This window comes from Acanthochromis polyacanthus, chromosome 12 (genome assembly GCF_021347895.1).
Source record: "Acanthochromis polyacanthus isolate Apoly-LR-REF ecotype Palm Island chromosome 12, KAUST_Apoly_ChrSc, whole genome shotgun sequence".
NCBI classification, from domain to species: domain Eukaryota; kingdom Metazoa; phylum Chordata; class Actinopteri; family Pomacentridae; genus Acanthochromis; species Acanthochromis polyacanthus.
In genome coordinates, this window is record NC_067124.1 from 5,411,889 (window position 1) to 5,438,491 (window position 26,603).

The 26,603-nt window shown below is 39.0% G+C and overlaps 1 long non-coding RNA gene across 1 annotated transcript; it reads left to right on the plus strand.

Annotated features, from left to right (window-relative positions):
- The first annotated feature begins 15,394 nt into the window (after window positions 1-15,394).
- LOC127536374 (uncharacterized) lies at window positions 15,395-24,851 on the plus strand. Its single transcript, XR_007945368.1, has 2 exons — window positions 15,395-15,901; window positions 24,346-24,851. It is a non-coding gene; the product is annotated as an uncharacterized LOC127536374 (long non-coding RNA).
- Window positions 24,852-26,603: the final 1,752 nt, after the last annotated feature.

A 26,603-nucleotide genomic window follows, 5' to 3' on the forward strand; every position in this document is an offset into this window, starting at 1 on the left:
CTTGATGTACAGCCTTATTTATAAAAGGTAAACAATGACTGTAGGTTGATTTAGTTGAACTAACTACTAATTAATGAATTATTCTTTTGTTCACAACAGTTATTCTTCTCCATTTTACACAGTAGAACTTCTCGATTTTTTTCAAAGTTTCTAAATCCACAGACTTTCATATTATTCCAGGTTTACATGGAAATGAGACAGATTTTAGATGTGGTTTTACACAATCATCACACTGTGCATACACAGCTTCTATCTCTTTACACTGTCAGGTTTGGCTTGAGATAAATATGGCTTGTAAAGTACAAATAACAGAATTGTTGAACTTGAGTGAGCCCTTGCAATGCATAGTTCTAGACTGGCTTTGATACAATCTTCTGCAACAGTTGTGAAAAAAAAAGGCATATAAAGATACTGGGTGTCTCCCGGTTGATGATAGGGTTAATAGGTCTGTCTACACAATATATGAAAAACTAAACTAGAACAACATGAAACTCTTAGTCAAGTTTCCTCCTTCAGAGGTTTGGACTGTCAAATAATAGACTCAGTGTGATGCCAAGAGAACATCTGCCCACACAGTCAGAAGTAAACAAATATTACATTTATATTATTTCCATCGTGGCAGCTTAAATCATAATGGTGTGATTTCTACTTTTGACTTCATAACTTTATACATCTAAACGTAAATGAACGGAGAATTAAAGTGCCCTTTAAACTGCGATGTCATCCCCTTTAACTGTGATGTATCCGTGGGGAAATCAGGAGGATCAAAGACGGTAAATGAAAAATCAGCCTTGATGTTACTCTGGATTCTAAATCTCATGAAAAAAAACTGTTTACCTTCCAATCTGGAACATTTTCATAGGTAAACACTGATAAAGTTGATTTTGACCCAACAACCTCCCAGTAAATAAACATACTTTGTGGCTGTGCACGCACACACAAACACACACATAAAATATCAGTTAGCTTTGGGGAACTTGTGAGGGATTATCAACATCAAAGTCAATAGAAATGTCAGCCTGGCTATCTTTGGAAATGCCAGCAACCCTTTGCATATCCGCACCACACAACCAATACCACACACACACACACACACACACACAGACACACACACAGACACTGACACTCACACCTGCCCCTAGCAGAGGAGGTGATTAAAGCTGCTCTGGCGAGTGTGGCTTTTGATCTCCAAACATACTGGAAAGCACTTAAAGGCAAAGCCCAGTTAAGCAGCAGAAACAGATGACATCACACCCAATCAGGTTCTCGCGCAGCACCTCGGGGGCCCCTCCCCGCAGTGCTATCAAATAGATTAACAGGATTAAGCAAATACACCCAGCTCAGGTCGGTGTGGTGGCTGAATGTATTAGTAATATTCAGGTATTTTTGGGTCATTTGAATATTGGTGCATGGACCATTAGAAGGCAGGAGTGTGAAGATGCTTTCCATCTGTGTGGTATCTTGAAATGGTGTATGAATAGCACACCAGTAATTTTGCATGTTCACTAAATAGTTTTTTGCTTTTCACGTCAATTCATGCATTGTAGTCTTGATGAACACCCGCCCTCTGACCTTTATATTGACATTTGATAAAGTTAATTGTGTGGCGTAGTATTTATTCATAATCTCATGATATGACGTCGGTTCCAGCCAACAGACCTGCTGAATGTCAAATCTATCCATTCATTATCTATACACCGCTTAATCCTCATTAGGGTCGTAAGGTGTTGGAGCCTATCCCAGCTGACTTAAGGTGAAGGCTGGGGACACCCTGGACAGGTCACCAGTCTATCACAGGGCTACATATACAGACACACAATCACACTCACATTCACACCTACAGACAATTTAGAAGCACTAATTAACCGCAGCATATTTTTGGACTGTGGGAGGAAGCCGGAGTGCTCGGAGAAAACCCACGCATGCACAAGAAGAACATGCAAACTCCATGCAGAAAGATCCCAGAAAGGCTGAACTGGAGATCTTCTAGCTCCAAGGCAACAGTGCTAACCACCGAGTCACTGTGCAGCCCTAAATGTCAAATCTAACGCTGAAATTAAAACTCAACAACAATTGCGTGAAATTGACTAAAACTGACACGTCAGAAACTCTTTCAGAGTTATTAAAATTTTTACTTGTTAGTGGTAGAATGTGAGGTTAAACCCTTTGACTGGTACAACTGTCAGACTGCTATGAAATCCAGTGTGGTTATCCATGATTTACAGACCCAGTGAGCTCTCCTGTAGTGTCTAGTTATTATCACGTCCAATTTTTTTGTAGACATTCCTTTCTCTTAGCTTTTCTTTGCTTTAATAGCCAGCGCCTGAATCCAGACTTGAATTTCAACTACCAAGTAAAATCTGTTATTCAATCTTTCTCAAAGCACCTTTTAAAAATTCTGACTGGTTGCATTGCCAGGACCAGAACAAAACGGAGGTCCTGGTCATTGGAACTGAAGCTCAGAGACACAAGCCTCTTTCACAACAGCAAGCACTGCCATTAAAAGCATGTGAACAAGTGAAAAATGTTGGAATCATCTTGGACTTAGCAATCAATTTTGAGCCTTTAACTGAAAATACAACCTAGATGGCTTTTGATCTGTTAAAAAAACATTGCAAGATAGCAACCAGACCTCTCCAAAACAAATACAGAGACGCTGTTACACAACTTTTATCACATGCCAGATTGACTACTGTAATGCTCTCCTGTCTGGTCCCTAACCCTAACCCAAAAAAGATTATACTTTCACTACAAATACTTTAAAACTCAGCAGCATGAGTGCTGACAAAGACCAGAATGAAAGCTCACATTACACCAATTTTAAAGTCTCTGCACCAGCTACCTGATGTTTTTTAAGATCCTTTCTGTTTAGATTGTTTTGTCACATTTATATTATCCATTGGGGGTTATCCCCTGATTATATCTCTGACATTTTAATGCCTTGGATGCATCCTAGCGTCCTCCAGCAGAGGTCTAGTAGTCATTCCTGTATTTCCAGGCTAAAACCAGAGGAGATCAAGCTTTTGGAGTCAGGACCAGTCCACTTGGGAAGTACTTGCAGGAGGTGATCAGTTAGATGGACTGTTTCCTTTTTGCAAATCTATTTCCTACAACCCTCTAAAGAGAGCAGCTTAAACAGCTAATGAATAAATTGTTGGCTGGATAAAATGCACTTCATAAGAACTGTATTCTCTTGAAAAGCTGTATTTTTTATTTTTACTCTGCTTTTATGCTTTGGTAAAGCGCTTTGTAACTTGCCTTTGAAATGTGCTATGCATTGAAGGTCCACTCTAACTCCTTGGACCGTGACATGGAACAACACTCTGTAAAAAAACTAAAACCAGCAAAAACTTTAGTCAAATTTTGTTTTACCATTTCACATATTTAGTTGAATTTAGGCTTTGAGTTTATCCATCTTAGAATTTTTACTTGTGTTAGTTAATGTTATCTTACATAAATATTCACAATTTTATCAAATTTGCTAGAAGTTGGTAAAACGATGCCTCATGCTTTCATTATGGGGCCCATAACATTTGCAAAAACTAAATAAAAATGATCAATTCTTCGAGATCAGCTGTTATCAGACTGAACAGGTCAATTTGTGATCATATAAAAACTCATTCTGCATGTTTGTGAGGCTTGAAAAAATATATTCACTATTTCACTGCCACTCTTTCCAGTGACTGAGTTCATCATGTGACGGATGTAGAAGTGTAGCAGTAACACAGTTTGACCGCTATATCAAAGTCACTTCGCTTGCAGGGCGTCATTCCTGTGGAAGAGATATTCTCTCATCCAAGCAAAATTATGGACAAGTAATGATTTTGATTTCTTAAAGCAAGAAAAGCTGAGATGAAACTTTTTTTTTTTAAATGATATCTGAGTTCAGAAAGTGTCACAGTGAACATGAAAATACTCGAACAAACAGAGATTGACAGACAATGTCATCCCTGAAACCTAATCCTTGTATCTTCACTCCTGTGTAAGGTAAAGTCATTTTGTGAAACAGAAAACATAGTCACCACCCAATTAATATTCCTCAGTGTTACTTCACGTTTCACCGTTTTGCTTTAAATGTTAGTGACATTCTAGTGAGTGATGTGTTTTTTTTTTGGTCCAGCTGAAGAAAAAACCCTAAAACCTTTCAGAGAGTCCAAAACAAACTGAAATGGATCCATCAGATCTCATCCTCTCCTCCCTGTTTACTATACACTGAGGAGGAAGCGTTGCTGACCTTTGACCCCTCCTCACTCATCTCCATCCTCCGGCTGGTAACAGGACACTGCTGAGCCTCTGAGCCCGTCCAGGTAACTGTGATGCCCCCGGGGCTGCCAGCGCTAACATAGCTCATCTTCTACATCCCCTCTGCAGCTGCCCTCTCACCCCACCCACCCCCACCATGCAACTCCCTGGGAAGAGGAAGTACGAAGAATGGATGAGATTGTTTAAAGCCCCCTTTCATGCCCCAAACCAGCACCCCACCCCGCCTCAGGTATCGCAACACATGGACCTCCTTTCTGGAAACTCGAACTGTTACACTTAATTAAAAAACTCATTTGGTGACGCCAAACACACACACACACACACACACACACACACACACACACACACACACACACACACACACACACACACACACACACACACACACACACACACACACACACACACACACACAGTGAATCTAAAGACAATGATTTGAAATTGTAATTCAGCAAAAGTTTCTTTGAATTTATACCAGTTCACAACATACAGCGATGGAAAAAAAATTTTCAGACACCCCATACATTTGCATGTATATTGCATTAAGAATCATTCTTAGGTCTTCAAGTGCAATTTCTTTAGTACAGTCCCAGCCATAATACTAAACAAATCCTTAAAAAGCCATTAAAAACTTAGAATTAATTGGTTCCATAAAGATACATAAGAAATTTCAAGGACTGGGTCATTTTGGTAGAATTTAGTTGGTTAGTTTTTCTTGTAAACAATAAAATATATATATATAAGTTGTTGTTGTTTGTGACTGTCTAATGCAGCCACACCTTTTGAAACACAAAGAAGATTTTTTTGCAGACATTTCATGATAATATTTGAGATTGTATAAAATTTTAAGTGTGTCCGAAAGCTTTTTTCCACCACTGTATGTCATCTCATAGCAGTGACCATAGCAACGCAAAGACCGTACACATTTTTAAACAGAACTAGATTGTATACATTCATGGATTTGATCACTTTTAATGTCAGACAGACACAAAACCATAGTTTATTCCAAGCACATCTTATTCTAACTTTGCATTGAAATTTGGCATAAAATCCAATAAGTAGTAAAAAAATGTGTTCTGAGTTTGTCACACCAAAGAAAACAATCATTTCTCAGTAAAAACCAGTTCGACAAGCAAAAATTAACCTCTCCAGGCTGTTAAACACTGCTTCACACAAAGAAACAAACCAACCTTCACAGATGAAGATGCAAGGAGTTTAGGTCAGCTGGCAAGTTGTCTGTCATTGGGATTCCCAATACAGTGAACAAAAGAGCCTTTCTGGACTGAAAGTTTCTTTTTCTACATTCAGTCTGACAACAAACATTTAATTGATGTAAAAATCACAGTTTTTGCAAAGCAGCAGGGAGCTCACACTTTTTACCCTGATATAAGCTGCTTTCTCAGAATTTCTAAAATATTGGAGGAGACCGCAAATTTAGCATGAGTAACGATAGTAATGTTTAATAAACTATACAGAATGCACCCCTGTGCAATATCTCTGTAATGTCAGATGACTTAAACTTCTGTTCTGTTCGACTGAATATGGTCAACCAGGTTATTATTTTCACTATTTAAGTGCTCATGGGAGCAAATACTCTATTTTCCAACTTAGAACTAACACATTTACTGAGAGATGACACAGTTTTAAATCATTTGACTTTTAAATTGCATTACACATGGATGTACTGACTTCTATAGTCCATATACCAGGTGGAAATAAAGTGATTTACCCTTTAAATCCTGTAATAGGAGAAGGTGTGACAGGATGATGTAACTGAAAGAGTTCCAGTGAAAAATAATGTAAAAAATGTTGAAAACATAATGTAACATTGCATGAAGACTTATGTGTTACTTGGAGGAAGGTTGCAGTGCCCTCGTCCCTCTGCACACATCCGAGGATTTTGTCATCTCTCCAGTGAAGTGGACGCTTAGTTTCAAGGCCTCATTTTAAATATAACCTGAATGTTGTAGTTGTACCATAAATAAATATACAAATGTCACAGTCACACACAGATGCACTGAAAACATCAACGCTCATTTTGTGCTTCTAACACGCCACATATCAAGTGAGTTGTATTTACATACACATACCAGGTTTGGACAATCCTGAAGGTTTGCTCTGTGAAATGCTGGGCTGCTGTGAGAGTTTTTGGAGAACATAATTGAATCCAGGAAGCCAGGAAACCCAAATCTTGCCAGCATGGTTTACAGTTGAAGTGGCTTTTGCCATGGCACTGCATGAAGTGGGGCCCAGCTCCTCAGCTAATCAAAATGGACGATGAGAAACTGCTTTACAGCAGCGGTTGTGGCAGGTTGAAAAGCAGTCTAAATCATTAAAATCTCTGCTCCAGCATGTGTTTGTTATAAGGGCAGAGCAGGGAGTCTGAACATCCAGTAATCATTTAATGTTTTAAACAGAAGAATGACATTGGAAAATAGACTGCAATACACATAACACATTTTTATGTGTTCATATACATCCAAAACTCAAAATGACTTTCCTGGCAAGTATTTTTTTAGAAAAACCAACATAATGTGATATGACTGATATTGTACTGACTGCAATGTGCAGCATTGCCACACTAAAGACCTCCATGGAAAGAACAAGGATACAGTAACTTTAAACTTCAATAAGTGGGCTAAAACATCTCAAAGACTGATTGACACAGTTGAGGTGCAAAGTGAGTGTTTGTCATCTGTGCTGCCAGAACAATGGAAACCTGAGTAGTGTTTGCAATGAAGGATACGTGATTTTGATTCATCATTATCTACAAGTCACTGGTTCTGAACCAAAAAAGAATTCAAGTTTGCTCTGAGAGTAGCACTCGAGAGAAATGGTTGTGGGGTCATCAGAGGTCATCAGAATTAGTCTCTGGTTGCCTCTATGAAGACAAAGCACATAAAATGTGTACAGTGAAAGCCCAAAATTTAGCTGAAACTTTTTTATAAAATGCTACAGATCAAATGTCTATATGATCAGCTTGTCTAAATTATTCTTATTTTGAAATCTACAACTGTTCCTGACAACATTGCCCATCAGTGGCCTAAGAGTACGCAGTATTTGTATCTACCTGTTTGTCTGGACATTTCTGTCTCTGATCACCACAAGTCAGTAACATTTAATACCTCTAATGAACACTGGCATTGTGGCCTATATTAATAATTTATACATTTTTATGTTTTTTTTTAAATATACATTACAGATTTGCTGATGTACATTTGACTGGATGCACTATCAATCTTTTTTTTTCTGCTCTCAACAATCTGTTTTTGGACATTTGGACTGGGATGATTTAGTTGCAATATAAAGTAGGGCATAGTTAAATTGAAGCAAAATGAGCAGAGACCAGCTCAAGTGATGTTTTCAGCAAGAACACCAGTGTTCCAACTGCAGACAGGACTCCTGTCTCCTCCTGTGGAATTTGGACTCCTGAGCTGCTGATGTTGCCAAGTTGTAACTCCAAAGACCACGAGTTGGAATCCTGGCATACTCATCGTCAGCAATGTAGTGGTGCCTAGGGAAGTCTGGAGTCAAGGAGTCGTGTTCAGACATACTGGCTCTACATCGGCCTATCACGTGAATATAGGATTTACTGTGTTCAAAATGAAGTAAGTTTGGTGTTTCAGTCACAAATGAGTTCATGTTGAACAAACATTCAGAATCACATCGGTTTTTTTTGGAAAATCAATACATGGTTATAAACCAACTTCAAGGTGTTGCTAACACATTACTGTGCACTACCCCAGTGTTGATTATTGGAACTTGCCTAATTATGTAGGTGCTTAGTCAAATTTGTGTTTTGGTATTTGTGGGAGGAAACTGAAGCATAGGGACTGTGTACATAAAGGTCCCAGCAGGTTTGAAGTGAGTCTTCTTGCTTTAAATTGACAATGTTAACCACTGCACCATTCTGCACAACCTGAATAAATAAATATGCTTATAAAATGAATGTGAAAAGAAGTTGAAGTTCAGTAAGAATCAGAATGTGACTGGGTATGCTGGGCCTCATGTGGAAGCGACATTTTTTCACATCATGTCTCTGTTGAGTGTGAATGGCATCAGTACAGTGCTGCAATATTCTCCAGTAAAAAAAACCAAAACAAACCAGCATATCCAAAGGTCACTCAACTTTACCTCTTCCTGCTAGAGTTACCCAGTAAAAGCCTCAGGGAGTTGAAGCTAAGAAGCATATTAAGTTTGCACCACAAGTCAGGCAGAAGATACCAAATTCAGGTACAAATTATTACCCACATAGAAAACCCCGATCCAGATCATTTATTGGTACTAGGTGTAGATGGAATACTACTCCTAAAGTATATTTGAAAAAAAAAAATATACACTGGTTTTGGTGAAATGGTGGTGCACAGGAAAGGTCAAATAGTTATGAGAGTTTTATGGTGCACAATGATATTCTGAGGAAATGCAGAACTCTTGATGCAGCTTAAACTAATGGGCAAGCTGCAGGAATACACCTCAAAATCTTACAGCCTGGCAAGAACACTGGAACATTTTCTAAGTGCTTACCCAGTGGGTGTTTCCAAAGTAACCACTGGGCATTTTTGAGGTATTATTATGCATGGCGTGCAGGTTGTCTACTCGTGAATCAGGAAGAATGCCACAGCCACAGTTGAGCACTGCAGAGTTTAACTGGCTGGAAAGTCCTGGAAAGATCCCCTGACCTTCAGGGCAGAAAAATATCAAATGTGCAGGCTCAATTTACAACTGGATAATGAGAGGAAATGGTGCTGGCATGGTTTGATTCCAACTTCCTTCTCTTTAGAAATGGTCTAATCTAGATATATGGGTAATTGGCTGGTTGAGTGAGTGCAGAGATTTGGACTGAGGTATTGTGTTAGTGGAACCTGCAGGTCTCAGGTTTCAGCAGGAGGTGGATGAATGAAGTTCCTGTCATTGTGAGCATGGAGAGCCTCCGGGCCTATGCTCTGAACAAACACAACACTCACACATCTATGATGTAGGGAACACCCATACCAATACAGGATACTCTTGTACAAATACAAGGCACAACAAAAACAAACAGAATACAAGAGTTTAGAAGTATTTCACTTAGAGAAATTAACGGTCACTTCCTGAGCTCTAAATGTCTGATTGTTCTGATAATTTGACGCAATCTGAAGGGCCCTATTGGTCATATGTCCCTATACTAGTGTGTTATACCATTGATATTTTGGGTCTGTGTTAAGTTAGGTTTAGGCACAAGGACAACTTGGCTATGTGTAGGTAAAGATCAGGATTGAAGTTAATATGGAGGACCTTCAGCATCATGGTTACAATAATAAAGGCACAGCTGAGGCAGTGAAACATCCATCCATCCATTCTCTATACACCGCTTTATCCTCACTAGGGTCGCTTGGGGTGCTGGAGTCTATCCCAGCTGACTCGAGCGAAGGCAGGGGACACCCTGGACAGGTCGGGCAGTGAAACAGTCAAGTTTGATTGACATCTGATTACAATATTTGATTCATTTGGAAACAAACATTAGTCTCCTGTGTCTACTATCCAATGTTTTCTTGACCCATCTGTCCATCCCATCGACCTCCCTATGCAGACTTTGTGGCTATACCTTTACATCATCTCACACTTCCTCCTTGGTTGAGGTGAGCGATTTTGAAAACACATAATAAAAAAATCTAAAGTAAATAAGAACATGTGGCATCATGTCTGCATAGAACGTCCCTAAACTAGCAGTGTATTATTCAGAACTGAACCAGCATGCATAGACCAGGGGTAACGGAAAACTTATTGTGAGGAATGCAAAAGCAGCTCAGGAAAATAATTCCCACCACCACACTGTGGTGCTCTATCGGTCTAATAGATACAGTTAATGCATGTTTTGTTCTTGAAACATTTACATGACAGATTTATTGTATATTATTTTACAGCATACAACTTTCAGACTGGTCAGAACAATAGCACAGTCTTTGCTTAATAAAGTAAATAACCCGTCCATCCATTTGCTATACCTGCTTATCCTGTGGAGGGTCATAGGGGGCTGGTCTAATCCATGTAACACAGGGCAAAAAGCTGGATACACCATGGACATGCTGCCAGTCTGTCACATTGCCAACAGACTTATACAAGCATTCCTGCTGCCACTCACACCTATGGGCTACTTTATCCTCACTTAACCTACCATGCATGTCTTTGGACTAAAGACACACAAATAAATAATACATGGAAATAATACGAATACTGTAACAGACCAGCTTACAAATGGCTCCCTAGCACTTCTAGTGGTTGAAAACTCTGCAGCCTACGGATAAAAATTGGCAGACTAACAGTGTTTGTTGAAGTTTGTTTCACCTCTGACATCACCCAACAGTGACATAGTGGTGTACCGACACACTGCAGAGTTAAAACCTCTTGGTGTACGCAAAAAACAATACAAATAAATCAGTTGTTATGTTAAGTTACTCTTAAACTATAGAAGCTGCAAATTAGAGAACACTTGTATGAACCATTTTTCTACTGATCATAATGCCATTTTAAAAATTTTGACACACAGTGTTGTCCTTACAAAAGAAGTGACAGATGGCAAAATACTCTTATGGGTATGACCTGAGTTGTTTGTGTTTGAGGACTTCTTAGAAAGCTGTCATTCAAATACTGAAATATAACTCAGATTCATCTGACAAATGTGACCTGGGTACAGCCTCAGTGCTACATCACTGCCTCTCATGCTTTTCATCGGCTACTTCTGCCACTATGTTCTCTGATGGAGACACTGGTCTGAGACCAAAACTTCAATTACCTAGTAAAAACCAGCATGGTTTTGACTCATTTACTTCACTTTCCTTAAGTACATTAGCGTGTCTTCAAGAGCTCAAGCTGAATTGAGAAAACTTCTAAATACACAGTTTATTTAGGAAATGCCTGTGTGCACCCACAAAATAACGGATTGCAGTTCAAATTAACATAGTACACAGACAAAAGGAAACTGAGGCATTGAACATTTGGCTTGAAAAAGAAGATGAAGCATGGAAAAAAAACACTGTCTAGGTACAATGTTAAAAAGAAAAAAGCGGCACTTCTTGCCCATGCTGCAGGTCTGGTGTGAAGCCAGTCTGGCTCAAACTCTATTTTTCTCTCTCCTCTCTCCGGGCTGCGGCAGGGTTTCTCCTCACTCGAGGTAATGATGGCCTCATTTTTGGCCGAGATTTGGAAGGAACAGGAAATTCTATGGCTGTCCTCTGAGAGGTGGTTATATTACTGGGACGCCACTAATAAAGGCTGGTGCCGGCCTGGGATTCCACGTCTTGCTCTCTCCCTTCTCTTTTCTCCCCCTCTGAAGTCTCTTGCTCCAACTCTCCTTTATTTCTCTCCCCACCACAGAGAAGGGCTGCAATATTTGGGACTCATCAGAGAGCACATCCATCTTCGATAGAGAAGACACAACAAAATAAATAGGTCTTTGTTTGCTCAAAGTCACTGGCTGCTACTTATGTGCTGTGATTCGACCCCCCTTGACAGCTGTTCTGTATAAATCACAACAGTCACACTGCAGATTGTTCACTTCCCAAGCTTGTGATGAAGCTGCCAGCCACACTCTGGCACAGTCTCCTGCTCAGGCCTCACACAGTGTTAATACTCGCACAATCCATCTCCCTCTGTCCAACTTCTCTGTGCTCAGCCAAAAATGATATCTGAGAGATAAAGCTTTTGGAAGAAGACAGGCTCTGCCCTCATCTCATCTCAGACTAAGGCACAAGGTAGCGCTGAATATCAGTCTGCAAGGAGGTCTGTAGATAGTGGCTGCATGCAAACAAGAGCTTAAGTTTTGATTTTGATGTATTTCATTTAAAATGCATGCAACATAAATACACAAGTAAAATACAGCTCTGTAGGTGTGTGTGTGCAGATACTGCTGTCAGAAAACATCTGTCCAAATGACTTTTTATCATGAAAGCACTACTTTCCTTCACTATACACATTTGTCCATACAACAGTACACCACATTAAAACCACCTGCCAATATTCTGTGGTCCCCTGTGGACCTATATGGACATGGAGCCTCTGGAGGTGTACTGTGTTGTCTGGAACTGGAACACTGGCAGTAGATCATTTGGGTTGCAGGATGGGAGTTTTGACATTTTGTCAATTCCTTGGCTCTTTGTTGTGCTCCTCGAGTAATCTTCTACCAGTTTTCGCAGGGCGCACTGACTTGTCATTGGGGTAAACCATTGCCATGGAGGTGTTTGCTGGGTTTGCAACATACGTAGGTGGGTAATAGGTGGAAGTAATATCTACATGAAAGCCAGAACCCAAGGTTTCCTCAAGGAACATGGGGTTTTAGTGGGATGATCAGTGCTAGTTAGTAGTTTTGACTGTTCTCTGCTGTTGTGGATACTTTCTGTGCAATTGTCAAAGTCTTGATAAAAAAAATACATATATATATATGAAGAAAACTCTGATCTGTTTAGCAAGCCACCTGCACATCCACTACTTATTTCCATATGTTGGTTATGCTCTTAGCTTGCTAGGTATGACATTAACATTAACTTAAAGTCTTCAAAACACATGCTTAACTTACTCATCTGTGGATCTGTCATTTTATCCATATTAAAATACAGCTTATGGGCCAAATCTCTACCTTTATACTAGTTGTACTGTGCAGCCCCAGTGAGTTGTGAAGAGTTGCAACAGTATGCATGGTAGCCAATGTGTTGTTGTAAAAGAATATTAGTTTAAAATTCAAGGGTTAAAAATCTTGTTACAAAGAAAGATAAATAATCTAATATTATTGGACAATAATTAATATTGTAGTATGTGAATTTGTGAATTGGTGACATGAGTACAAAACAAGTAAACATGCAACTTATATGTTTGCAGGCTTTTTGTTTCTGTGTTTTGCATAAGACATGTTAATGATCTACAACTTTTCTGTTCTTCTTAATTTATTGCATTGTGCCCAAAATTCAATCGGTGTGCAAAATATAGAATAATTTTCACCATTGTCAGAAACTCCCTATTAGTAAGAATACCAAAAATAACAATAAGAAAACAAATGAAAAGTTGCCACTGGTGCCTACTAGATCAGCATGCATGCTGGTATGTATTAAAGTGCATGAGTGCCCTACCTCCAAACATTCTTATCATTGGTGTTTGCCTTGGATTATCAGTGTGATCCATGTTGATACTCTTGAGCTGTTGTAGAATTGTGCCCACATACTATGATCTCAGCTTCTTTAACCTTTACTGAATCAGTCTGATTGCATGAACTTGAATTGACCTTTACGGAGCTGCTTAGGTCCTGATGCATTTGTTAGGTTCATTCAAGTTAGCTGCTGGACTTTAATTCCCACTCCTCTTATTTTCCTAACGACTTCAAGAAGGTGGGAGCTCTCCAAAGCGTTAACATTGGAGCAAACTCTTTTTACCTTGTAGCGTAGGACATTCATGGACTTTTGAATGTTGTAGACTTCAAGTACAACACCATGAAATCTAATACACTGCGTCTGATTAATAAAACCTGCATTGGCATGTTTTTAATTCTTCGATTTTAACTGAAAATAAGAATATTATGTTTTAAATATTAAAACACTACTGCAGTCATTAGTTTAGTGTTTAATCAATGATCATTTTGGCATGGATATTTATTTTTTCTTATTTAATGATAATTCTAAAGAGATAGAAATATGTATTTATTATTTATTTTTTTGTACTGCAATAATTAAATTGTCCAAGACATTTGTATTGTGTCTGTTTTGAGAATGAGTAATTGTTACAAACAAAAGGCAACAATAAAAGCTCATGCGATTTTATGCATCTGTTGAGTTGTAAAATGAATGAAAGCATTATATTGGTGAAAATGTGATTTTTCCTCAGACTACAGTGTCTATAAGGGTTTCATGCTTTTTGAAGGCACTGCAAATGATATATAATGAAAATGTAGAATTGCTGCATCTCTTGATGCAGGTTCCTTTAATTTTTCTTTGGCAATTTAATTTGCATTCATTTGAAGATATTGGACACTGAATGCTGACTGCTTACTGCAGGAAGCTACTGGACTGAGGAAAACGTGAAAATATTTCCAAGACATTTTGGTTTTATCCCTGACTAAGTCTGACACAGCTGTATCATGTTGTTGGTGTGTTCCTAACCAGTATACACAGTCAGTGTGTCTGTGTGTATGCAGGAGTACACATGTTTTGTTGTTCCTTTTTATTTTTCTTATGTTTCACATATTTGATTCATTAAAAAAGGTCAAACACTAGAGAATACACATACTGTCCACAGCAGTATGTTTTTCTCTTGTTTTTGGTCTTTATTATTACCACTAGTTGCTCACATTGTGCAAGATTTAACACAAAGCTTGACACAGAAGTGAGCTGACTGCAGTGAGATCACATGCATAAACCCACACTCCATTTTGGGTATGGAGCATTGTTATGGAATGAGTCATTTAGCAAGGTCTAGCCCCCGCTAACATGGTTCTCATTACCCTCACCATAGCCTTGAGAGCGCTGGCATACATCCCCCCGCTCCTCCCCTTTGGCAATACACACACACACACACACACACACACACACACACACACACACACACACACACACACACACACACACACACACACACACACACACACACACACACACACACACACACACACACACACACACACACACACACACACACACACACACACACACACACACACACACAGCACTGCAGTGTGGATATTTATACCCCGGTCTGTGTTTCCCATTAGGACGGCTCAGCCTCCTCTGCCTCTGCGCCACCACACACAGCTCACTGGAGGAAATGGAACTCTGGGTTCAATCACCTGACAGACAGTTCCCCACAGTCCCACTCCTTATGAAGCGCTGATGAGGGAAATCCTCAACAGTATTTATGCAATAACAAGGATCTTTGTGTGCTATAAAGGATAAAAGGCTGCTGGCACCTCATTTTCACCTACTGTATATAGGTTAGCTGTATGAATAGTGATTTAACGTTATATACACACGTGGACAAAATTGTTGGTACCCCTCAGTTAAAGAAGGAAAAACCCACAATTCTCACTGAAATCACTTGAAACTCACAAAAGTAACAGTAAATAAAAATTTATTGAAAATTAAATAATCAAAAACAGCCATTACTTTTGAAATTGTTGATTAACATAATTATTTTAAAAAACAAACTAATGAAACAGGCCTGGACAAAAATGATGGTACCTCTATAAAAGATTGAAAACTATTTGACCAGAGTGACATGATTAACTCAGGTGTGTCATTTAATTGACATCACAGGTGTTTCCAAACTCATAATCAGTCAGTCTGCCTATTTAAAGGGAGACAAGTAGTCACCCTGCTGTTTGGTGAAAAGGTGTGTACCACACTGAACATGGACAACAGAAAGCGAAGGAGAGAATTGTCCCAGGACATCCGAAAAAAAATTATAGACAAACATGTTAAAGGTAAAGGCTATAAGACCATCTCTAAACAGCTTGAAGTTCCTGTGACAACAGTGGCTCATATTATTCAGAAGTTCAAGACCCACGGGACAGTAGCCAACCTCCCTGGACGTGGCCGCAAGAGGAAAATTGATGACAAATTGAAGAGACGGATCGTTCGAATTGTATCCAAAGAGCCCAGAGCAACCTCCAAAGAAATTAAAGGTGAACTGCAAGGCCAAGGTACATCAGTGTCAGATCGCACCATTCGTCGTTGTTTGAGCCAAAGTGGACTTCATGGGAGACGACCAAGGAGGACACCACTGCTGAAAAAACTCATAAAAAAGCGAGACTGGAATTTGCAAAAATGCATGTTGACAAGCCACAAAGCTTCTGGGAGAATGTCCTTTGGACAGATGAGACCAAACTGGAGCTTTTTGGTAAGGCACATCAACTCTATGTTCATAGACTCAAAAAGCAAGCATACGAAGAAAAGAACACTGTCCCTATGGTGAAACATGGAGGAGGCTCAGTAATGTTTTGGGGCTGCTTTGCTGCATCTGGCACAGGGTGTCTTGAAAGTGTGCAAGGTACGATGAAATCTGAAGACTATCAAGGCATTCTGGAGAGAAATGTGCTGCCTAGTGTCAGAAAGCTTGGTCTCAGTCGCAGGTCATGGGTCTTCCAACAGGACAACGATCCAAAACACACAGCCAAAAACACCCAAGAATGGCTGAGAGAAAAGCGTTGGACTATTCTAAAGTGGCCTTCTATGAGCCCAGATCTGAATCCCATTGAACATATGTGGAAGGAGCTGAAACATGCCATTTGGAGAAGACACCCATCAAACCTGAGACAACTGGAGCTGTTTGCTCATGAGGAGTGGGCCAAAATACCTGTTGACAGCTGCAGAACGCTCATTGACAAATACAGAAATCGTTTAATTGCAGTGATTGCCTCAAAAGGTTGTGCAACAAAATATTAAGTTATGGGTACCATCATTTTTGTCCAGCCCTATTTCATTAGTTTGTTTTTTAAAATAATTATGTTAATCAACAATTCAAAAGTGATGGCTGATTTTGATTATTTAATTTTCAATAAATTTTTATTTATTGTTACTTTTGTGAGTTTCAAGTGATTTCAGTGAGAATTGTGGGTTTTTCCTTCTTTAACTGAGGGGTACCAACAATTTTGTCCACGTGTGTATGTAAACAATAGGAGGCAAATGAAGAATAGCTGTAAATTACATTTTCATAACTGCTTTGGATAACTTTCAGTTTGCAAAACTCTGCAATGATCAAAACAAGGTCAATATTTTTTTCATCTTAAAACACAAAATACTCAATGAAGCATTTTTTAAAACTGAAACAGAGCAATACATTTGTTTAGTTTACTTTAAGTGGTTACAAGCAACTGAAGTATTCTTGACATCTGAAATGCAAACACAAACGCTGGGGTGCTAAGTACAGTCACAAATAGTCATAAGTCTCTACAGCTGTGTGACTCCTAGATTGCCTAAATGTATCAGGGACTAAAGTTTAACACTAACAGAGTCAGTGTTGTTCTGTGTAAACCCTCATGCATTCTTGCACTGGTGTTAAGAATGGTTGTGATGTAATACAGACAGATACAATTGCAGCCTACCATTAACTAAAATAATATGGATGCTATTAAGTACACACATGCTGATCAGGTCTCCAGTAGACACGGTCCTCAACTTCTGCAGCAGTTAAATAAATAAATAAATAAATAAAGCAGTCAGTGTCCCCATCATCTGCTTTAATGTTTTTACTCAGTACAGGCAGATTGGCATGTTACATATCTACATTTTCCTGCAGAACATTAAGCAGTCAAAATAAAATGCATCTAGTGCAGTCATACACTGTAAATCACTGTAGAAAAGCAAGTTCTATGCTACTTTGGTGAATTACCATTTTAAAAAATGCCATGCCTCTTTGATTAGTGATCACTCTATACTATAGTCTAAGCCCATTTATTTCTCCTGTTATTTGTTGTCAATTCACTAACAAAAGAATAAAACCGAACATAAAGTCAGAACAAAGTGATAATAAAACTAGGAAAATTGCATGTTACATGTGACATCTAAAATACTGGTAAATGACTGTTAACAGCCATAATTTCTGCCAGCCCGAGCCAAAAATCCCCACTATTCATAAATAATAATATGCTCAAACATTCAATGTAGGCTTAAGGCATCAACTTTAGGTCATTTCGTAAAAGTTGAAATAAAGAGACATACTACAGTACAAGTAAAAGAGACCGCCGACTAAAAAGAGGGTATGATAGGAAAAAAAACGTACAAAATGTTATGTACAAACATGGAGAGTATTCTAAAGAGAACTCAAGAAATTCTACTCCAAAAATATGAAGTGCTGGTTTGCTTTACAGGGCTCTACCCTTCACAGCATCCACAGTTCTAACCATCTACAGTCACACTGTCCCGTCTTAACTGTGAACCCACAAAATCTTTATGAGGCCACTAAGATATGAATACCAGTTGTTTTAAACCAGTAAAACCATCTTCTGTTCATCCCAGTGATATTTTTCCTCTCCCTCTGTTGCTCTTAAAGGCATCAGACTGTAGGCCTTTCTTCTCCTTGCGGCTCTTATCTGCAGCTCTTTAAGAAACAGTCAAGGTTGAAAACAGACGGCTTCCATTAGGAAATTTCATGCTTGCATAGTTTCACTCAGCTGAGCCTCTGACAGAAAGAATGGGAGTGCATAAAAAATTAAATAAAATGTTTGGTTTCCTCTTTCCAGCTTTCTTGTTTTTCCTCTCTTATGAGTCACTGTGGCTCACAGTACCCAACAACTGGAGCCTAAACAAATTGACTTTTTAATTTCATCTCTCTATGGACATGTTTTAGAGTAAAACTTTTTAACTGTGCAGAAAGAGTTGACATGTAGAATTAAAAATTATTCCCCCACAGTCTTCTAAATTCTCTATCTGGATGCAAAAAAGCCCCTTCCATTACCTGGGAATGAAAGAAAGATGGACGCTTATGGAAAATTTTAATTTATGTTTTTTAAACCAAGAGGACCTCAGTGAGTTGCTGGCCTGCACTGAGTCAAACTGAAATATAGCTGCAAGCAGCGATGAAGGGGCTAAGGAGTTCAGCGGGGCACTGTCGCCATGGCAACTTGATCTGATCATGTTAAAAGTGTGGCTGTAAGCACTGATAGCAAGTTTTATTGCTATTGCAATTGGATGTAAGTGACATATAAGGTCTCGTACAGTTTCGGTCATTTGCATGCCTCAGAAAAGGTGATATATCAAGTTCAGGATTCGCAAACTCAAAGAATTAAAGATGGGTGTCTATACTACAACATCCATCCATTCTCTATACACCGCTTTATAGGGTCGCAGGGGGTGCTGGAGCCTGTCCCAGCGAAGGCAGGGGACACCCTGGACAGGTCACCAGTCTGTCACAGGGCTACATATACAGACACACAATCACACTCACATTCACACCTACGGACAATTTAGAGTAACCAATTAACCTCAGCATATTTTTGGACTGTGGGAGGAAGCCGGAGTGCCTGGAGAAAACCCATGCATGCACAGGGAGAACATGCAAACTCCATGCAGGAAGATCCCAGGCCCAGGCCAGGATTTGAACCAGGGATCTTCTAGCTGCAAGGCAAAAGTGCTAACCACGACTCCACTGTGCAGCCCCTATTGTATTCAATATATTAAAAAATAATGCACATTGAATGAAATCTTGTGCACAATCACTGTGCAGCCCTATACTACAACATTTTAAATGATAATTTACAATAGTCATAGCCACTGAAAACTTTTAAAGGTTTTTGATTTGAAGCAATGCAGTGGCCACAGAAGTTTGATCAATGTCATAGCTGGTCTCCAAAGAAGTCATCAGACAAAACTACTTCACAAGAGCAATGCATTGAATGGTATGAGGAAAAACAAATTTGTACTCAGTACACCAACCCAAATTGTCAAATGACGACTGTTTTGAGGATACAACCTCAGAAACTGCTGTCGAGTCCGTACACCATGCCTGGTCTCAGTGCATGAAACAGTTGCTGAGATATGCTTTACTTTCTGCATGGCAACTTTAATACCAATTTTGATTGGTTGTAGTGGCAAGACAGTTTTTAAAATCCATCTGACAGCTATGGTGAGGCTTTGTCTGAACATTGCTTGTGCCAGTTTTGCTGGAAAAAGAAAACATGTTGCCTGAAAGAAATTTTTAAACCTTTTAATGAAAAACAATGTGGTGTTTGCAACAATCAGGTTGACATTACAAGTCGAGATTGGTCAGCCTTGGAACCTGCAGAGGTACTACCACATACAAAATTACTTCTTTAAGGCAAGCACATCAACAGTAATTACACAAACACATGCTGTCTTATTGCTGTGCCTCTCTGGTGGTCAGATGCCACAAACTCCCCAAATTTTGACAAGTTTGACTTTGATAAAGCAAAGTATTTCTGAAATATGACTTCACTTCCGGTTTGGCTGCTGCTGATTTCAATTAGCTGTAACAGATGAACACTTTTAAAAAATCCAAATTATATCTTTCAAGAGTTGTGATCTGAAGATCAGAAGTGCCAATTTTAATGAAGAGTGGAAAACACATTTTCATTAAAGTCTACCAATCCACTTCAGTAGAAACTGACATCATAGGGTGCTTTGAAGCCAGTCTGATCCAGTCCCTGATTTTTGGAGATCACGCATATGGGTCAAAACTACAAAAATGAATGATTCAGACAATTCACACTTTTATCGACTTACAATAGCTGCTTTACTCCTATGTTTAAAATCAATTTGCTTTGATGTAAAATAATAAAGCTGTGATTTACTAAATTATAAATACTCACCATAATGTTTTCATCACACTGTATAATGACAATATAGGCATATTCTATTCTAGAAACAAAAGTCAAAGTCTTCATTAATGAGATTCAAATCTTCTATTTTATCAGCAGTTTGTACACTACCATTTAACCCTCAAGCGACCAAGCTATTTTAGCAACTAAAATGACCGACTGGGGTCATTTATGACCCCACCATATTTTACACAGGAATATGTCTACTTTAGTGCCTCTTTTTGTGCTTTCTTACCTATTCCACTCCACTGCATTTTAAGATGGATATTCTAAAATAACCTTCTTTTATTATTCATGGATTTAAATCATTTTTGACTCAGAGCTAAAGTAAAACCATATGAACAATATGATGCATTGTAAGAACACAATAACATTTATTTAGACACGCTTTGTCTGCCACTTCTTTTAAAACTTTATTCCTTTTGTTTCCTCAATAATAAATCAAAAGTACATAAAAACAAAATCTACACAAACATCTTGTCTGTATGTGTGCAATGTAACATGCAGAGAAGTATTTAGATTAGGGGCGGTTGTGGCTCAGGTGGCAGAGCCGTTAGTCCAATGCAAGACACTTTACCCACCTTACCTCCAGTGCTGCCACTTACACTGGTGTATGAATGTGTATGCTGTGTAATGTTGGTGGTGGTCAGAGGGGTTGTAGGAGTGGATTGGCAGCCAGTCAGTCTGCCCCAGGGCAGCTGTGGCTAAAAATGTAGGTCTGCCAGCTATAGAGTACTGCAAAACACTGAAATATAGTGATTAGAGGTAGAAATAAATAAATAAAACTAAGGCCTACAATAGTGAAAAACCTATACATCTTTCTGGGGTCATAAGTGACCCCAGACAAGTTTCCATTATCCTTGTCACACCAGTTGGCCGATCTCTACAAAAAACTATGAGCAGCTGTAGGACAAGTAGATTGACAAATTCATGGTAGGAAACATTTTTCAGATAAAAGATATAAAAACGGCAAATTATATGGCTGGGGTCATAAATGACCCCACTCGGTCACTTGAGGGTTAAAAGTTTGGGGTCACTCAGTCAAATTCACATTTTCCATGAAAACACACACTTTTATTCATGTGCTAACATAACTACACAAAGGTTTTCTAATCATCAATGAGCCTTTCAACACCATTAGCTAACACAATGTAGCATTAGAACACAGGAGTGATGGTTGCTGGAAATGTTCCTCTGTACCCCTATGGAGATATTCCATTAAAAATCAGCCGTTTCCAGCTAGAATAGTCATTTACCACATTAACAGTGTCTGGACTGGATTTATCATTCATGTGATCTTCACTGAAAAAAACTGCCTTTCTTTCAAAAATATGGATATTATATATATAATATGGACATGACCCTAAACTTTTGAAGAGTATTTTATATCCACCTTTATTTTTGATGACAGTCAATATGTCAGACCAGAGTCTTGGCTGGAAGGATTGTTTTACTTTACCTTTATTTTTAAAGTATCCCATTGGATTTAGGTCAGGACACATTTGGCCAGATCAAAATTTTGGAATTTTTCCTCTTTAAAAAGTTTAGAAATTGTGATTTTCAATATTCTTCTTCCATCAAGAGTCTTCTTCTTCTATCTAGAGTTATACTATAAGAAGTTCAGGTATATCCACAAATATTTATAGTATCCTCTGTAACCTTCATTTCACCATCATTTTTCAAACATATGCACACCCATTCAACACACTCCTATCGCCATGCTTCAATGTCAGGACAATGCAGTCACTGTGGCAGTTCCACGTCCCTGGTTATTCCAGGGACTTAGACCTCTTGTGAGCCAAACAAATTTCTCCTGATCATCATTTGACCAAACAATGTGTTCCCAATATTCATCTGGTTTGCTTTCATGTTCTTTACTAGGCTTTCATCTGGCATTTGTGCGCAAAAAACACACAAGTGGTTTTTCTTGGATGCCGTCCAAAGACACTGGTGGTATGTGTTGTTCTTCGACTTGTCTAAACTGTCACAACAACTCTGATTTTCACTGACAGTGGATACTGAGAAAGTTCTGGGGTTCACAGTTAATTTTATAACAACGTCCATACAATTAGGGCAAATGGAAATCACAGGTAATTACTTTGTCAACTTAGAAATACTGTAGTTATTGAAGAGTAATGGATTTTTTAATCATCTGATATGGAAGTGAGTTTGAGCTGAGGGTGTACTCACTTCGGTTGTATTCAGTGTCTACATTAATGTATCTCCAACTTTGACCCATTGGTGGGTACCATCTCCAGCCAGTGTATAAAACAGCACAAGTTTTTATTGTACCGTTGCAGGGGCTGCCATCCACCTCAGCAACAGGAAAATTTTAAAAAGAAGGGCAAAAAATGTGTATAAAAAAAGGTAGAAACACAATGGGTACTAAAGCTGCTTGGCCCTCTGTTGAACTCTGTAAATCTGTGTTATAAAGGATGGGTTTGAGCACTGGAGGCAGTAGGGCCAATGGAACTTTCTGTCTATTACAGAAGGAACCAGTAACCGGACATGCACTGAGCAAACTGTAAAAGCACCACTTACTCACACATACTGACTCCAAACCTGAGCTGAAGCCAACCTTCACAAAACTACACTTTCTTGCTAATAGCATAACAATAATATAGGGGTGTAACGAAATGGTCAACTCACGAAACTATACGAAATACGAAACAGGGCTCACGATACGAAATACTCACGATATGAAATAAAGATTAAAGAAAATCCCCAACAGTAGGATGTTATGCAAAAATCTCATTTTCTTTATTTTCTACCTTATGCAGACATACAAAAAATAATTCTGCACAAAATAAATGCTCTTCGAAAAAAAACAAAATTGTATTTTTTTTCACCTTTTTAGACTACAGTGCAAATACAAACATAAAATCTCAATAAAAAAGTGCTTTGTTGTTGTAACAATCAGGATAACTTCATTCTTGAATGAAAAGGAAAACGAATAGCAGTCCAAGGAGCTGCAGTCTAGACCTGTAAATGTCTGAACTGTGAACTAGCTGTACTCGCCACAGTATACGGCGAACTGTAGCGGCATATTTTGCGCACGGTTTTTGTTTTATCCACAATCTTCTCACCGTTGTCTTGTCGTTTACATAGGAAGCCAATATAGGTCCACACAACCGATTTACACACGTGGACAAAATTGTTGGTACCCCTCAGTTAAAGAAGGAAAAACCCACAATTCTCACTGAAATCACTTGAAACTCACAAAAGTAACAATAAATAAAAATTTATTGAAAATTAAATAATCAAAAACAGCCATTACTTTTGAATTGTTGATTAACATAATTATTTAAAAAAACAAACTAATGAAACAGGCCTGGACAAAAATGATGGTACCTCTATAAAAGATTGAAAACTATTTGACCAGAGTGACATGATTAACTCAGGTGTGTCATTTAATTGACATCACAGGTGTTTCCAAACTCATAATCAGTCAGTCTGCCTATTTAAAGGGAGACAAGTAGTCACCCTGCTGTTTGGTGAAAAGGTGTGTACCACACTGAACATGGACAACAGAAAGCGAAGGAGAGAATTGTCCCAGGACATCCGAAAAAAAATTATAGACAAACATCTTAAAGGTAAAGGCTATAAGACCATCTCTAAACAGCTTGAAGTTCCTGTGGCAACAGTGGCTCATATTATTCAGAAGTTCAAGACCCACGGGACAGTAGCCAACCTCCCTGGACGTGGCCGCAAGAGGAAAATTGATGACAAATTGAAGAGACGGATCGTTCGAATTGTATCCAAAGAGCCCAGAGCAACCTCCAAAGAAATTACAGGTGAACTCCAAGGCCAAGGTACATCAGTGTCAGATCGCACCATTCGTCGTTGTTTGAGCCAAAGTGGACTTCATGGGAGACGACCAAGGAGGACACCACTGCTGAAAAAAACTCATAAAAAGCGAGACTGGAATTTGCAAAAATGCATGTTGACAAGCCACAAAGCTTCTGGGAGAATGTCCTTTGGACGGATGAGACCAAACTGGAGCTTTTTGGTAAGGCACATCAACTCTATGTTCATAGACTCAAAAACCAAGCATACGAAGAAAAGAACACTGTCCCTACGGTGAAACATGGAGGAGGCTCAGTAATGTTTCGGGGCTGCTTTGCTGCATCTGGCACAGGGTGTCTTGAAAGTGTGCAAGGTACGATGAAATCTGAAGACTATCAAGGCATTCTGGAGAGAAATGTGCTGCCTAGTGTCAGAAAGCTTGGTCTCAGTCGCAGGTCATGGGTCTTCCAACAGGACAACGATCCAAAACACACAGCCAAAAACACCCAAGAATGGCTGAGAGAAAAGTGTTGGACTATTCTAAAGTGGCCTTCTATGAGCCCAGATCTGAATCCCATTGAACATATGTGGAAGGAGCTGAAACATGCCATTTGGAGAAGACACCCATCAAACCTGAGACAACTGGAGCTGTTTGCTCATGAGGAGTGGGCCAAAATACCTGTTGACAGCTGCAGAACGCTCATTGACAAATACAGAAATCGTTTAATTGCAGTGATTGCCTCAAAAGGTTGTGCAACAAAATATTAAGTTATGGGTACCATCATTTTTGTCCAGCCCTATTTCATTAGTTTGTTTTTTAAAATAATTATGTTAATCAACAATTCAAAAGTGATGGCTGATTTTGATTATTTAATTTTCAATACATTTTTATTTATTGTTACTTTTGTGAGTTTCAAGTGATTTCAGTGAGAATTGTGGGTTTTTCCTTCTTTAACTGAGGGGTACCAACAATTTTGTCCACGTGATGAAGGAGCATCAGCTAATTCCTCAACCTTGTCTTCCTCCATTTTGAAGCGAGTGTTTTGCTACGGTAGGCGAGGAGGGTCAAAAATCATCAGTCTCAGTGTTACTCCGCGTCCCTTCGCATTTTTTATTTCGTGCATCTTTGAATTTTATTTCGCCATTTTTTATTTCGCGACAACAATAATGTAATGTTTGACAGAAAACTAAGGTAACAGGTCAATAAAAATAGACTTACAATTCAACTTATTCATTTCTTTAAAATTTCTGCTAATTAATTTTGACTGCATTGCTGAAAAGCGAACAAATTTACAATGCCTGCATTTAATGTCTTTCAGTGTATTTTTCAGTGTATTTCTATCTTCACTAACAATACAGCACAAACAAATGAAATAAAAGAATGTTGAGCTACTCTTGTCTTTCTGGTGTTAGTTACATACTGATTGTAAGTTCACTTCATGTCATTATCAAACATATAGCAGAACTAGCTTCAGCTAACATGGCAATAATAGCCAGTCTGAAAGCTAATACAGTGCTAGCTAACCAGAGACATTATATCATGTAGAACTAACCAGACTGCTATTTACTATTTGTATGCAATGCTCAAAATAGGGGGCTGCACAGCGGCGTAGTGGTTAGCACTTTTACCTTACAGCAAGAAGATCCCGGTTCGAATCCCGGGTTGGGCCTGGGATCTTTCTGCATGGAGTTTGCATGTTCTCTCTGTGCATGCGTGGGTTTTCTCCGGGCACTCCAGCTTCCTCCCACAGTCCAAAAATATGCTGAGGTTAATTGGTTACTCTAAATTGCCCATAGGTGTGAATGTGAGTGTGATTGTTTGTCTGTATATGTAGCCCTGTGACAGACCAGCGACCTGTCCAGGGTGTCCCCTGCCTTCGCTCAAGTCAGCTGGGATAGGCTCCAGCACCCCCCGCGACTCTAATGAGGATAAAGTGGTGTATAGAGGATGGATGGATGGATGCTCAAAATAAGGTTTCAGGTAATAATGAGGCATGTTGTTTCCAACTGACCCACCACTTACCCAGCACGTTGACCTTGTTTAAGACTTCACATTATATGAATCCAAACCATATGTTTGCAACTGTCTGGCTAGATGGCTCTGGCCCTCTCTAATTGATGACACAGCTAACATTCTGTATTTCCTTTAATGAATTTAAGTTGTACCTCTTATCCCTCTCAGAATCCACAGCGAGTCTTCCAGTGTCTTTAAAACCCATGTTGTTATGTTTGTATTTCATCTAGGCGGGTGGATGGGGGGGTGGGA